Here is a 15,562-nt window from a genome sequence, read left to right as displayed (position 1 = left end):
AATTTGAAATACTCTATAAAATATTTAAGCAGTAAAATGCATAGTTTCGCAAAACAGTAATGATAAATAACTTAATATAATAATTATTTTATAATTTTAAATAAGTAATTAAAATAAAACAATGATTTTTTTAAATTCAGTAATTAAAAAATAGATATGCTTTGTATGGGTATAATTTCAAAAGTTGTATCTATATATTCTTAAAAAGTTTCTCCTTTAGGATTATATAACCCAGCTTAAACTTAGGGTATTAAAATTACAAAGATATTGTCTGAGCAGTACCACCAAAAATACTTCGCGCAACATCTAAACTGCAACTTTTCGGAAAACTTTCTTACACAGTGCCCCCTGACCAGCACATCTCCCACATTCCCTCGAAAAAAACGCATAAATTTGAAAACGCGCACTCATAAATACGAGGGATTTCAACAACTCACACAAAAGCAATTTTGGGGAAGCAAAACTAAGAAAATAAATGGGGAAGGGCGGCACCTGCAAGTCGAAGAAACAGCGGATAAAATCAATACGCACGCAGTACTGCAAAAATGGGGGGAAACAAAATAAGGAAGCAGCAGTTACTGCCCCTGCATCCTTTTATATATATGTGTATATATATTTCTGTACCCCTGCCCAAAAAATTTTTTTTGGCAATGCATTTTTACACCAACCCCTCGGTGGTGCGTGCGAATTCTTTCTCCCCCGCCGAATGACTGCATTTCGCAAAAATGCAGTCGAATGCACAGACTGCGCCGGGAACAGGCGCCCAGAAATCAGAGAAAGAAAACAGCGGCGCTTTTGCTGCACTGCCGCTGCATCTTCAGGTTCCCAGTTGCGAGTTCCGAGTTCCAAGTTTGAGGTCCCAAGTTCCAAGTACAAGCACAAGTGCGATAGCAAGTACAAGTCGAAGTCGAAGTCGCAAAACCCCGAAGATGTGCGCCAAAAAGTCGGAGAAAAGCGCGCGCAAAATTCGCGTTGCCTCTTTGTGTTTTTTGCCCCGTGTCGCTGTGTGTGTGTGTGTTTGTGAGTGTGAGTGTGTGGGTATCTGTGTGTGTGATCCAAGTTTGGGGCAAGTTTTCTGATTGAATGCGTTCGGGATTTGGGGGTGAGAGGTCCTCTGACGCACTTGCAACGCACAAAAGAAACGGAGGAAACGAAAACTTGCAACCCAGGCTGGTTTTCACTTTCTTGGAATTACTCAAGTGCTTTCCTTTTTTTTTTTGGTAATTGCCCATTAAACGAATTTTAAGTTTTAAATTGATATACTCCTAGGCATTTCAATCACAACATAATCTGAATGAAATTGTGATTCCTCAAAAATATTTATCGGAATCAAATCATTCGAATTTAATTATTTTTTTATCACAACATCATCAATAAATGTTCTTCCCATAGAATATCACAAATCATTGGAAATCAAATCTTTTGAATTTAATAATAATGTACATCACATCACAATAAAATGGCTTTGCTTTGCAAAATGGTAATAGTTACTTTCAACCTCTAGTTCACTTATAATAAATTCTGAATGAAGAATGTGTTGAATGTTTTGAAATGCAAAAAAGTAGTTCATTGCAATCAAAGCCAAAATCAATTGCAAGGGTTTAAGTGAAAATATTAGTTGATTTTAGAGAGATATTTTTTATGGAAGCCGGCTAAAACAATGTATAGATTATTTTCGGATAAAAATGCATACACTTAAATTAAGCACTATAAATTAAGAATGTATAGAAGGCATTTTAATGCAAAAAAGTAATCGATTGCAAATCCTTAATCAGTTTCAAGAGTTAAAATAAAGAAATCAATTGATATTAATAAGATATTTTATAAGGAACCCAGCTGACCAAAACGTATTTATTCCTTTCTCATAAAACATAGTTCAAGATCGTGCTCTTTAACATTTTCTTTTATTTAAATGCCACCCAATTCAATTAAATTGCTCAAAAATCGAAGCCATTAATTTTTAAAAGAAAGTAACATTCCCTATTACATCACGAAGCTAAGCAGGAAAGCAATTTAATCCACAAACTTAAAAGTGCCACCGAGGGAAAAACCCGATTGACTTGGTTCACCCCGCAGCCCTCTCCTCAAATTTCAGCCCCTATTTGTCCATGGCTGTTGTTGCATGTCGTGTTCGTGCCACTGCTGCTGTCCTATACAAATAATCAATAAATCTAATTCAATTATTATTATAATTATATTTTGAACATTCATAGACATTTGTATAAGGCTGACTAAGCATTTTCTTGGTAAATAACATATAATATTATTATGTGCCATAACGTGCGTAGCGTACACCCTCGCACACGCTCGCTCCCAATATATGTGCATGTGTAATGGCTGAGAGTGGCACCCTCGTTAATTATTCAAAAGCCAAGCACCCACAACAGACCCACTAATGGCAGAGTACCCCCTATATAGGTCCCCTTCCACTGAATCTATTGTTCCGCCCCAATAGATGTGTATAGAGAGATAGTGCCCATGTATTGGTAGGAAAATTCATTAGTCTGCATAATGAATAAACATAAAGACAAATAAAATTATTCCAATTAAAATAAATTGCGCACCAATATTAAAATAAATTTACGTTTAAGGCATGCCCATCCACTCTGCATGTAATTAAGTGCAGTGTGTGCGAGAAAATATAGTTATCTACAGTCCAAATTCAATAAATCGAACTATATTATGGCAATTTTAAACGATATTAATATCAATCAAGTTTAGTGATAAATAAATTGAGATTACAAATAGTTGGAGCTTAACTTTGGTAAGCCTTTCATAAGCTATTACTTTAGTTCAACAACTAAAGATTAAATAAATAAAATGACTCAAATTTGTTCTTTCAACTAACAAACTAGCATGGCAAAAACTTAAACAACTCTCTTTAATGATGTGCTTTAACATAATATTTAATTAAATTAACATAATATAAAAGCATCAATCCTTATACTTAAAAGGGTTTTGTTTAACTTACTTTATAAAGTTTTGCTTACTTTATAGAGTTCTGTATAAATAAAATCAGATTAAAAATAGTTGGAGTTTAACTTTAGTTTTTATAATTTAATTTTTTTTTTAATTTTTAACCACTTAATAGCAATCAACTAAATATAACCAATTATAGGATAACGCCAAGTACTTAAGTTGCTTTAATACAACATTAAATTAAGCAAATAGGTGCTATAATTTTTATTTATTACCAGCAAGTTTGCCTAAAAAGCATACTTACAAATTGTGTAAATGCACTTAAATTGTATTTTTATAATTTGTTGTTTACCTAGTTTACGGTTTTAAACTATTCTTCAAATGGTGCAAGCAATAATCCAAGTTCTGCTGTAGTTCTACAAAGTACAGACACCAGTCTCAGACATTGACATTAGGCGCAATAAATCCCAATGAAATGTGGAAATGCTGAAAGTATATCGAAGACATTTAAGTGCTATTGCCCGTCGGGGGAAATTCTGGGCTGGGGCACATGGTTGGTTGTAACTTTGTGGCAGCTGCACCTGCCCCACAAGCAAACCATCTCGACCAACTCGGCCCCCCAAGACAATTAAACTTTTACAATGCAGTGCAGAGGCAGCAGCTTATGGCCTTTCCACTTCTAATGTTGCAACTATAAAACATACTTTGTTGCTGAATTATATTTAATCAATTTTTATTGCACGCCGACTTCATTAAAGTATAAAAACATTGTGTGTGTGTGTGTGTGCTACACATATTGCACTCCTGCAACAATATACAGCATTGTAAACGCAACTCGAGCAACTGGCAACTGGTCGAAAGGAAAACAAAAAGAAAAACACACAGAAGACAGCCAAATCGTCATTTTCATTTCATTTTCATCGCCATCGTCATCGTCATCGAGCGTCGGGCGTCTTGGCGGCCATAAAAACATTTCTAGCTTGTTTAATGTTTATTTTATAGTTTAAGTTTGCATTTATTTGGTCTTTTAGTTTTTATTTGTCGCCGCTGCAGTTCGCATTAAATGGCAAAAACAAAGCCAAACGAGACCGAAATTGCACACGGCAAAAAATTAAGTGCTGTGAAGTTGTCTTTATGCTTAGCATAAAAACCGTTTATAGGCCTGCTATTTAAAATACATACGGCAATAAATAAAATACATTTATTACAAACTTTTTAATCATTATTAGGAAATTACTTATCGCTAAAAGCTTTTCGTAGGTTATTAAAAACACATTCAGTCATGTGCACTTAATAGTTTATTTAGCTTCAATTATTGTAAAGAAGTAATTGAGTATTCACTTTTGAAAGCCTTAAATGTACAAGCTATAAATATCTACGATGTTAACATTTTTCGCGTGCTTTTTAGAATACACATGGCAATAAAAGAATATATTTGTTATAAACTTTTTAATCTTTATTGGGAAATAACTTAACGCTAAAAGCATTTTGTACGATATTCATAATAGATTTAGGCATGTGCACTTAATAGTTAAGTTTTATTAAGAAATAGAGTATTTATATTTAAAAAATCTGAATTGTAAAAATCATTAATATCTATTTTGTTAATATTTTCCCTGAGTTTTTTAATCCATTTTTAAACATAATTTCAACCTGCTTCTGTATGAAATGTAATATTAACCCTTTGAAAGGCAAAGAGGTTGCTAAATTCATAGTCTGCTGCCTTTAAATACCATTTAATTTTATTACCCATCTGGCTTACAACGCCGCATGCCCCAATCTTCAGCACTTAGAAACCCAAGAACCAGTGCAACAATTTTGGAGGAAAACAAAATGGTAAATGTCGAGGAGGCGGGAATGGAATCAATGCGCTGCGTAGGCAGAATGACTTTGCCTATGGCTGGCAATTAACTATTTGCCTTTGAAACAAATCAACGGAAGCACTTTATTTGCTCAGCCCTAATTACAACAAACAATTACACCGAATGGCCGGGAAAAAAACACACGGGGAAATTGGAAGAAAAGCCCAGCCAACCCCCTAAAAGCGAACAGACAAACTGCATAGTGGGGCAATAATAACAATAACCGACGGAAATGACAAAAAAAAAATCAACCAAAATGCCGGCATTTAGTTTAAATACGGGGACAATGCACACAACTACAAATTGAGACTCATTTACTATAAACATTATACACATATTTGAGTTAATTATATTGCAAGAGCAACAAAAGCCGCAGCCGGCAAATGACAATCAACCAAACGGCGAAAAAAATCAACTAAGAAGAGCAAATAGAAAACCGAGGAAAACTTAATTTACAGGCGATTTTTACCTTGTTCTAGATTGCGAGAAAGAGAGGACCACACTCGCCTGCCACAAATTACAAGAAATTATTAAACATGCCACACGGTCACATGATTGTTGTTAGTTATATTTGGTATTAGAGATGTTGTCGTGAATGTGAAATAAAGGGATTTATTAATCGTTAATGACGCGAACAGTTTTGTAGAATTAATTAAAACATTAGTAAGTCAGAATTGCATCAAAAACTTATCTTACTTGTGAAGATTTTAATAGTTTTAATTTTAAAATTTATCAAAAATCAACTCTTTTGAAAATCACAGATAATTAGCAATGCTTTAGATAAAACAAAAAATAATTTATATATATATATATATTATGATCATTAATAAAGATAATAGCAGGAAAATATTAAAAATAATTATATACATCAAATAACTTTGTTTCAAAATTCCATCACGATTCCATCGCTAATTTGTGTAACAACTTGCCCTGCATTTGTATTTGGTTTTGCCATATTTTATTGTATTTTTTTCTGTTTCGTTACTGGGCTGTTTTTATCAAGTCACTTATAACATTGTATTTACCCTGTCTGGGCTTTTGGTAGCGCGGCTCATTTGGCTTAAATATCTCGTGTCAAGCAGACATTTGACATAAATTTTATGTTTGCATTTAAATACACATATTGAAGGCAGACAAATGTTGTCAATAGTCCACAAATGCAGCCAAGCAAGCCCCCATTGAAATATAATAAATAAATATATAAATTATTTTTTATCTGAATGAAAATCTTTAAGAGGAGCAAGTTTCGTGGCAAAATGTGTGCCAAAATTAAATTTCCTCAGCTCGTCAGAGAGAACATATATACATATAAAAGGAAAGCAACTTTCTCCTGAGGTTGGGGCGAAAAACTGAGACAGACTGGGTGAAGAAAAGATGGGAGGTGGGGTCCATGGCTGCATATAAATTATTAGCAGTCATAAATATGCCATAATGTCATTTATTATATACGTTTTCATTTTATTTTTTTTGTCGCGCTCTTTCTCGTTCGTCTCTGCATTTTCCTCGCGCTCGCATGGGGAAAAGGCGAAAACTTTTATTGCCAAGTTTAATGAAAAATTATAAAAGGCGTCGCTGGCGCAGTCGGGAATATTCAAATTGAAGCCAGCATAGTTCACCTTGTGGCGGTCTGAGTTCCGCTCCTGTCTAGTCCCTTCACCCCTCCCCACCCCTTTGTAGTGGGTATTATTTAAATTATAAATTATTGAATATTTTCCGCGTCGCATTTTGGCAAGTCGCAATCGCAGGGCCCTTGGCCCAGGGTTCTGGTTTCTGAGTTCTGTGCTGGGCGCGTCTAGCCCGGGAATCATTATATTTTATATTACGTATATAAATATTAGATGATGGCAATGTCGGCAATTTTTCACCGCGCCCCAGTCAGGCAGGACTTCCATTTCTTTTCAAAAGGGTATCAGGACTTTCGCATTTCGTTTGTAACTAAGGTACACAGGCACACAGGCACACTCATAAATATGCTAAGTATTTTGTCAAAGCATCAATCGTTCTTAATGTTATTTGTGACCTCAAAAGGGATAAGGTTTTTATGTCCGGAAATTTACATTTATTTAACATTTACTGTTTTCATCAGGTCCAATTTAAACTGACCCTTTGAAAATTTAAAAAAAATTGTATTTATTTTATTTTATTATTTGTGTACTTTTTCATTTTAACAACAAACTTTATATTTTTTGTAGATTGCATGCTAGCCCAGTTTAATTAGCCTTTGAAATTTAAGTGAAGATCTCAATAAAATTAAAATAATGTTGGCATATTTTTTTATTTTTCTGCTAAACATATTTATGATTTAAGCAACAATATAACCTTTAATCATAAATGACATACACCGATTTCCCAGACGATAAGTCTATCCCCTAATCGCATTAATTTGATATTTAAGGGTTGTTTGGTGTTGATTGCTTCTTTTGCCTTCGATTCCATTTATTTCAAATCTTTAATGTAATTTCCAGAATGTGAACACATTTATTTACTAATGTGTCTCAACAATTTATTAATTCTCATATGTGACAGTTTAACGTTCAATCGTGACAGTGATTTTCCATAAGATTAGAATGCCGCTCGATCGGTTTTTCCTTTCAGGCCCATGTATGTGTAGTATTTTATAACCAAGGGTATGTTGAATTCTTTGTTCCCAGTCGATCCCATTTTATTCTCATTTTTATTTTCATTTTTTTTCATATTTAAATAATAGATTAAGCCGGGGCAGGAGACCGCGAGTGCCGGCGTTGACGGGTGGTAGATTCGGGAAACGGTGGCCCGGTAGTAAGTATCTGTATAATCAGGGGTTGATTTCTGTTTTTATGTATTTGCATTATTAATAAATTCCTTGCCCGTGCATTTGGCCATAATTTTTCGTCGGCCGCGCGTCCCCATTTCGTTTCGTTTCGTTTACTTTTTGTTGTATTTTTATATTTATTTTATAAATTGCATAAATTGATGAAACATGAGGGTGGCAGGCGCTGCTTTGTCTGCTTCCGTTCTTTTGGACCATGTTTTGTTTGGTCACTCAAGTTTTTCACTTTTAATTAAAAAGCAATGGCGTTGTCTTTGTTTGCTGTAGTTGTGGCTGTAGCGCCGAAAGTGGAAATTGACATAAATTGATTTTATCGCCGCAGATTTAATGACAACGAAAAACTTGGCAACACACACACACACACACACACACACAGAAACCCGCCCCCCTCGCATGCAATGCAATTTTTGTAATGAAAATGTTTAAACGCATAAAAATCGCCATCGTCCAGGGCCAAGGATTTTTATGCACTGCTGTCGCATTTTCGCGTTTACATTGTAAACTGGCTGACAGGCGAACAGAGGGGGGTTTTTTTGGGGGGTCAGGGAGACAGGAGAGGACCAGACCAGGCCTGAGTCATGCCTGGCCACATGGGCTTGTCCAGGAAGGACTCCTCGAAGGACCCCCCTCTTTAGACCCAGCACGGCCAGAAGACTCCGGTACATGTACGTGGGCACTCGGCAAAAACGCAAATATTTTATTACGCTTCAGACCTGAGTAGTTGCGTTGTAAATTCAGCAGTTTTACGGTGCTCGAGTTGTGCTCACCGCTCCACTAAAAAAAAAAGTGGTAAACAAACAGGAATTCAATAAAAATATTGGCAAAATTCAGTAAGTTAGAAAAACTCATAAGAAGAATAATTTAATAAGGATTGCATGGCTTATCAATCTATATTTCTAAACCAATTTCAGTACCTTTTCCTAGGATTTTGTACTTAAGTACATTAAGAATTAATAATTATTTATAATTGTTAGCTATTCAGTCAATTCTGAAACCATAAAATTTGGTACTATGAATATTTTCAAATAAAAGAACTGTATTATCTGTATTATTTTGTGCTATATAACATTAATTGTTAACTATTCATTAAAATCGAAACAATAAAAACGAATAATTGGAATAATTTTAGAGATTCAAGATCAAATATTAAAAAATATGATAATAGCAAAGCAAATATCCAGAATAAGGGAGATATCATTTGTTTACAAAGAAAACAGATATATATTATATAAATTATTATTTTGCGTTAATGCAATTCTATCATGAGTAACATAATTTCTCACTGTGTACCATACTAAGCCGTTTGTCAGTCGAAGTGTGGCACATGACCATGCATATATGTGTGCGGGGAGGGGGGGCTAACATTACCCCTTTCTAAAACTTAAGAACCTTCGAATCCTACATTTAATTAGATTGCAGCCTAATCCAAGTGCTTTCATTTGTTTGGTCCTCCCAGGTGGCCCTCGAGTGTGGCCTCTTCTTCGAGGAGCTGTATTGATTTAATTAAACACGAAATAATTGCAGAGTGAGAATTGTTATTGCTGGCTGGCCGCATTAAATTGCATAATCTGCCAAGAAATGTGTGCCGAAATTTGCATTAAATCGGGCTTAAACACCAATGGATGCGATGCGCACACATAGATTTACATCAATTTTTGGTCGTGCAGTAATCGACACGTGCGGGGGGACATAAATATTGAAGACATTTTAAAATTTAATACGCCACTTAGACACGAATTAGCATACAAAGTGAATTAATTACGAGCGTTATACAATTAAGTAAATTTCATTATATTGAATTTTTAAATTTGTTTCCCCACAAACGCACACATTCGGACACCCAGGCAAAGTGAATGTAATTAGGAACACAAATATAATTATGGCCAACACACACATACACACACACACACACACACAGCAGGCGGAGAAAAGGTGAACAGTTATAGATATAGAAACACACTCATCGCATTTAGCATATAGCATATAGCAATATAGCATTCAGATGTCCGGCGGAGCTCGGAACACGGAAAGCTCATTATGAAATGCCAAAGGCCAGTTGGAGGAGACACCATTTATAAGAGCGATGAATGAGAATGTTTTTGAGCAGCCCCGGTCAAGTAGAATCAATAAATTAAACAATGAGTGAATTTTCATAATTCATTCCCGATTGAATTGGCAGGCGATTTGGGTACAGTTCAGCTTGAATAAGATTTAACTCTGACAAACTTGAACTTCCATTTACAATTGTGTAGTACATTATATAACTACTATGATTTTAATTAATTTCCTCTTATATACATTATTTAAATACTGTATTAAAATGTATTTATGGGGTTAATGAATACAAAAACCTTTTAAATATATATCATTTTGAATAAGCGGAGAGATTAGTCTCTTCCTTTCCTACCAAAATATTTTTTCACTTCACCAATGCTGAGCATTTAATTCGTCCATCCTAAGCGGCTTTTACTGTAAGCAATCTGCACTCCTTCGATTCCCTTTCTCATCCCTAAGGATTTGCTTGTCCTGGCCATCGCTCGACCTTCTCTATTATTAAAATACAATTTTTATTTTTAAATACTTCAATTTCTGGTCTGTTTCTGCCATTCGCCCTGTCCATTGTCTTAACCCGTGTTTTGCCACCTTAACCCACGACCGCCCATCTGGCTTGACTTTATTCCTTTGGCGCCTTCCATTGACCTTTCGCTTTTTCTCGCTGCTCTGCGCACCGAGCTCAATTATAATTTATTATTTTCCCTTTTTTTTGTAGTAATAATAATAAGAAGATGAGGCAGCAACATCCGGCCCTCTTTCTTGTTTCTTTCTTTCTTTCTTTTTATATAATTTTACAGCCTGCCGGCCACGCCCACATAAATTATGCCTTGTGTAATAATTAATATGCCGTCACTTTGGCACCCCCTCACCCCCCTGTTCAATCTCTAATTTTGCACTTTTTCCTTGGCCTTTCTTTGGATATAATTGTATTTATTTTACATTTAAGCGCATTTTAAGTCGCAAGTAAGTAGGAGCAACGGGTGTGGACTGGGCAATTTAAATGACAAAATTATATATTTAGTGTCCGGGCGGGCAACCTTCTAGATTGGCGAGGACCCCCTTTCACCCGCCGACTGTCTCTGGGTTTTGTCCGTCCCACCGTCTCTCTGTATTGTAAATGTAATCAAAAATATCGATCGGTTTTATGCAAATTGACTGCGCTGCCCCCCCTTCTTCGCGGTCTCTCCTTGGCCTTTCTTTGTATATATTTCTTATTTTTTTGTGTTCTATTTCTATTTTTGCCTTAATTTAGCAAGAAAATGGCGGCGAAATCATAAAATTACATTATAATAAAAAATACTTATTATGCTGGCGTCAGTTGGTCGCACCCCAAAGACCCCCCTCAATTAAATTGCATTTCCTTTGGCTTTTTGTTTCGCTGCTGAATTTATACATTTTTCTTCTCCCTGTGGCTTTGTTTTGCTGCCTTTTTTCTTGTTTTTGCTGCAATTTCTAGTTGATTGGAATTCAATTAATTTTATTTGCTTTACTCTGCAATTTCCTTTGCATTTTTTATTGTCGCCGTATTTATTGGCACACACCGCAGCAAGGAGAAGGAAAGCACGATGTGAAAATCGCCGGCGTTTGGGGGGTGGCGAAGAAAGAAAAGCCACTGAAAACACCAACTAAACTGGGGACGTAACAACCAAACTACAGTTTAATGGAGATTTCCTTTATTCTTCAGATACTCTAAAAAATACTTGAACTTCGAGTCTTATATTTTAAAGTTGATAAATGTCGATAATGTTTTGTTATTATGATTCTTATTTTTATTTGTAGATCAATAGTATTTTTAAAATGTAGGAAAACAAAGCTTACCACAATTTATGTTCTTTTGTTAAATTTAAAATTAACAATGGTAACCGGCTTGCTGAATTTGGTTAAATAAATAAATTTGGTACATTTTTTCTGTCAAACATTAAATATTCTTACATTGCTGAAATAAATAGAAGACCTGTTTTATTTTTTACACCTCAAGGGTAGTTAGGAAATCCGAGCTTCGGTTTTCCGCCCATCCGCCTTTTGTTGCCTTATTTTACTTTTGCTTTGCATTTGGCGCCAATTTAGTAAATAATAAAAATGGCAGTCAGAGCTTGCACTTCGCACTTAGCGGTGGTCCCATGGCCACGCCCCCCTTCCCCATTCCAGCCCCCCTCTATTGTTGTTGTCGGTGTTGTTGTCGGTGTTGTTGTCGGTGTTTTTGTGGTCGCCGGTCGTCACTGCGGACACTTTGTGGGCTTGCGGACTGCGGTGGCCTTTTGTTTGCTCCTCGTTGACTTATTGCCCGACTGCATTAGTTGTGACCCAGGACAACCAGGACAGCAGTAAAGGAGCCAAGTGAAACTGGCCAAGCAGGAGCTTTGAGTGCCGGCCAGGCTCAGCTCACCGCGGCGTATACGTAATCTGCATTTGTCCTGGCCCCGGCTCTGCGATATTTAATTGTATTTCATTAATAACAATTTGTGTAAAGAAAAAAGAGGCAACCAAAGAAATCGATTACAGAGCTGGTCCCCAGATGCTCTGCATATGGAGAGGAGAATTCATTTAGTAAAGGACAAGGAAAAGGGAAATATTCAATTTATAAATTTTTTTTTTATTTAAAAAGCTTTTAAATTGCATTACTAGGAATTAAGTTATCAAGTAAGTTTAAAAAAATATTTCGAATTTTAAAAAATTCTTAGACTATTCTAAGACTTGGGATTCCCAATAATTAACTTAATAAATAAATATGCAAAATAATTTGTCACTTGCTAAAGAAATAGAGAAAGCTTTTTAAAAGCTTGAGATAATATCTAACTTAAATTTTTGAAAATTATTTTCAAACGCATAACAAGCGAAATTCAAAAACATCCGAATTATTTAAAGCATCTACAATGCGTTAAGGATAGTTTGGAATGAATGTTATTTTAAATACCAATTATTTCTAAAACGTTTTTAAAATATTTTTAGAACATATATAAAATAACTTGGTTATTTAAAACATCTTCTAATGCTTGCAGAGTATTTCCACAGCGCTCATACGCCCCATTGTCCCCACCACTATTGTGGCCATAAACGTAAATTAATTTAGTTGAAAGCTGTAAAGTTAAAGCTTTGTTCACAGTTTGTTCGGACCAGGACTAGCACTCGGACTTTTGCCAGGACTCGACTTCTTAGTCCACTGATGGCGCCAACTGCTGCCAGTTTTTTCTGGGTTCTGCTTCTTGTCTGCACTTTTTTCCCGCTCCACACAGTGGCCCTTTCCTTCCCTTTTGTTTGAGCATGGAGTTTTATGCTCGCCCACTTGGCCGTGTCATGTGACAAAGTGGCCGTGAGGCGATAAGGCCGATACATTGAGGTAGGCCAACGGGAAGCGGGCAATTAAGTGTCATTAAGTTGCCACAGACGGATCGCCGTTCAAAATAAATGAGTTTAAATAATATTAAATATAGTCGGCTCGAGTTGTCGCGATCGCTATCACATGTGAAAAACGGTGAGACACTTATTGTTTGCTTTTCATCCCATTTGCATTTTCAATTTGCATATAAATAAATTTCGTGTACAATACAATAATAAACAAAAACTCCGAAAACGTCGAGTCAAAGGCACATTTAAAAGTGCAATTCAGGCATAGTAATAATAAAATGAACAAAACAAAAAAAAAATACAGATACTGCGAACCTACTAATAACAATTTCCGGCGCTGCATTATGCAAATGACTTTTTACAGCGAAAAATCTCAGCGAGCGAGGCAACATTTCTTCGCATTGACTTGCGTTGCCTTTGTCAGCGAAATACGAAATACAAAATGTTAAAACGGAGAAACAAACAAATAATTGCATACAAAATGTGTGCGATTTATTTGGGAAATAACCGCAGCGGCAGAAACATTTTTTTTTAATGAAATCAAAGCAGCAGAGGCACAGATTGTTGCATCACATCCTCAGCGCGGCTAAGTAGAAATTATAATGCAATAAAAACAGCAGTAGCAACTGCAATAAGGCAAAAAGGCCAAGCGAACGAACAGCCCGACAAAGCAACGCACGGCCCACAAATAACAATAAACAAGAAACGGCGGATATATCAAGAGATCGAATAGTGGAATACCCTTCATCATGGACACTCGATCAAGTGCCACAGCCCGAAGCTCTGACTCACGCTACCCGAACTCTATAAAATAATAAATAAATACAAGTTTAGCCTACACTAAAAAACAATTTGGTTACCCTTTCATTGTCGATTGTTAAAGTTTTGGGAAAAAATATATTTAAAATTGCAATCACAAAAAATAAGTTTCACTCATTAAAATTAAAAGGTCGGAAAGGTTGACCTTCTTTAAAAAATCGTATAAAGACGTTCTTAATAAAAACATCCCAGAATAAAATAGACTAATTTGAGGTATCACCTTATTCATGGTTTAGTTTCAAACTTCAGTTTTTAGTATTTTAATAAATAGGTAAATCTATCCTGGTAAAATTATTATGAACTTTTATATGCTAAAAATTAACCCAAATTTCTTTCTGTGCCTTCGACTTTAACTCTCAACATTGACGAATGTTGTTGCTGCTGGTCGGCTGTATTTTTAGTATAATTATGGCAGAAAAAAATGGGCCAGCCAACTGCAAGCATTACACACACATATAATTTAAATTTAGTTTAATTGTTATTCTCCGGTAGCCCGATTGCTGGGGCTGCTTTTGCGGCAAGAAATAATAAAGCAAAAAACATGACAATTGCAATTGCGATTGCAAATGGAAATGGGAATGGCAACGAAAAATTAAAAAATTAAATAGATACAATTAAACATCCGCTAAATAATAAAATGTTCAAATGCAGCTGCACACGACAATCGAAAGCGGTCGTGGGGGAGATAATTAAGTATGCAAAAAATATTAAGCAGACGACGATGGACGGTGGACGATGGACGTTGGACCAAGTGACAAGGCAATAAAATTCACGAATATTTCCGAGAATTTTGCGTGGGAAACTTTTACGATAAACACGGAATACCCTTAAAATTTTGTCGGCGCTTTCCAGGGGAATAGCCCAAAATCGGATCCGTCCGGATTCAGAGGCAATCATTCAAGCAACTTTGTTGTTGCCCAGCAGGAACTGCCTTGCCTTCATTTACAATCAAATTTACTGCAAGTACACTGTGGGAAAAATATCATACCGAATCCGGAAAAAATTTTGTATAATAAAAGTTATTTAACTACTAACTACATTTAAGATCTTTAAATGAAAAACATTTTATTATACAAGTTAATTCATATTAATCTAAATTGTCTTCGTCAATAAATTAAGTAATTTATTCCACACGGAATTATTTTAGGTTTTGGTTAAAATTTTTTTTAAGATAACATTATTTTATGATAAGGTTTTGTGAACGATTTGAAATTTTTTCCCTTAGTGTACCATCTTCCACCTGGCTGCTGGTGCAGCAGTAAAAAGGAAACCCGGCTTTTATATAAAATGCAAGCTAACCATAAAAATGCAGGCGGACGAAGCAGCCCCCTACGCTTGCCATTTATTTATGTTATTCCTTGGCCTGGCCCAATAATAAAAGTCCTTGCTGTGTTTTAACTACAATGTTGGCGGCTGCTGCTCAGAAAATTGCATTATTTGTGAGTGTGTGCGTGTGTGTGTGTGTGTGTGTGTGTGTGTTTGAGTGTGAGTGTGCCGGCCGGGAAGTTGATTTCTCCACTGTTTTGCGCAAATTTGATTAATCAGAGCCCGCCGCTCCGTTCCGTTCTGTTCCGATCCGTTTGGCGTTCGCTCCTCATGTCCCTATCTACTCGAGGCGAGACGCCTTGTCAAGAAGTCATCGATACTTTTGCGCAATCAGCGCAATTTGTGTGCGACGACGTCGAAGCGAACTTCGTTCGCCTACCGCAGCTCAGAGCCTGGAAATCAAATTTAATATTATTATGATACACTT

The 15,562-nt window shown here is 35.8% G+C and overlaps 1 protein-coding gene across 1 annotated transcript in view; it reads left to right on the top strand.

The window, feature by feature from the left end:
- The window catches only part of LOC128258961 (protein bric-a-brac 1), a 71,590-nt gene that overhangs the window by 29,835 nt on the left and 26,193 nt on the right, over positions 1-15,562 (top strand).

Source organism: Drosophila gunungcola (assembly GCF_025200985.1).
Source record: "Drosophila gunungcola strain Sukarami chromosome 3L unlocalized genomic scaffold, Dgunungcola_SK_2 000005F, whole genome shotgun sequence".
NCBI classification, from domain to species: Eukaryota; Metazoa; Arthropoda; class Insecta; order Diptera; family Drosophilidae; genus Drosophila; species Drosophila gunungcola.
This window is presented reverse-complemented; position numbering and strand designations above follow the sequence as displayed.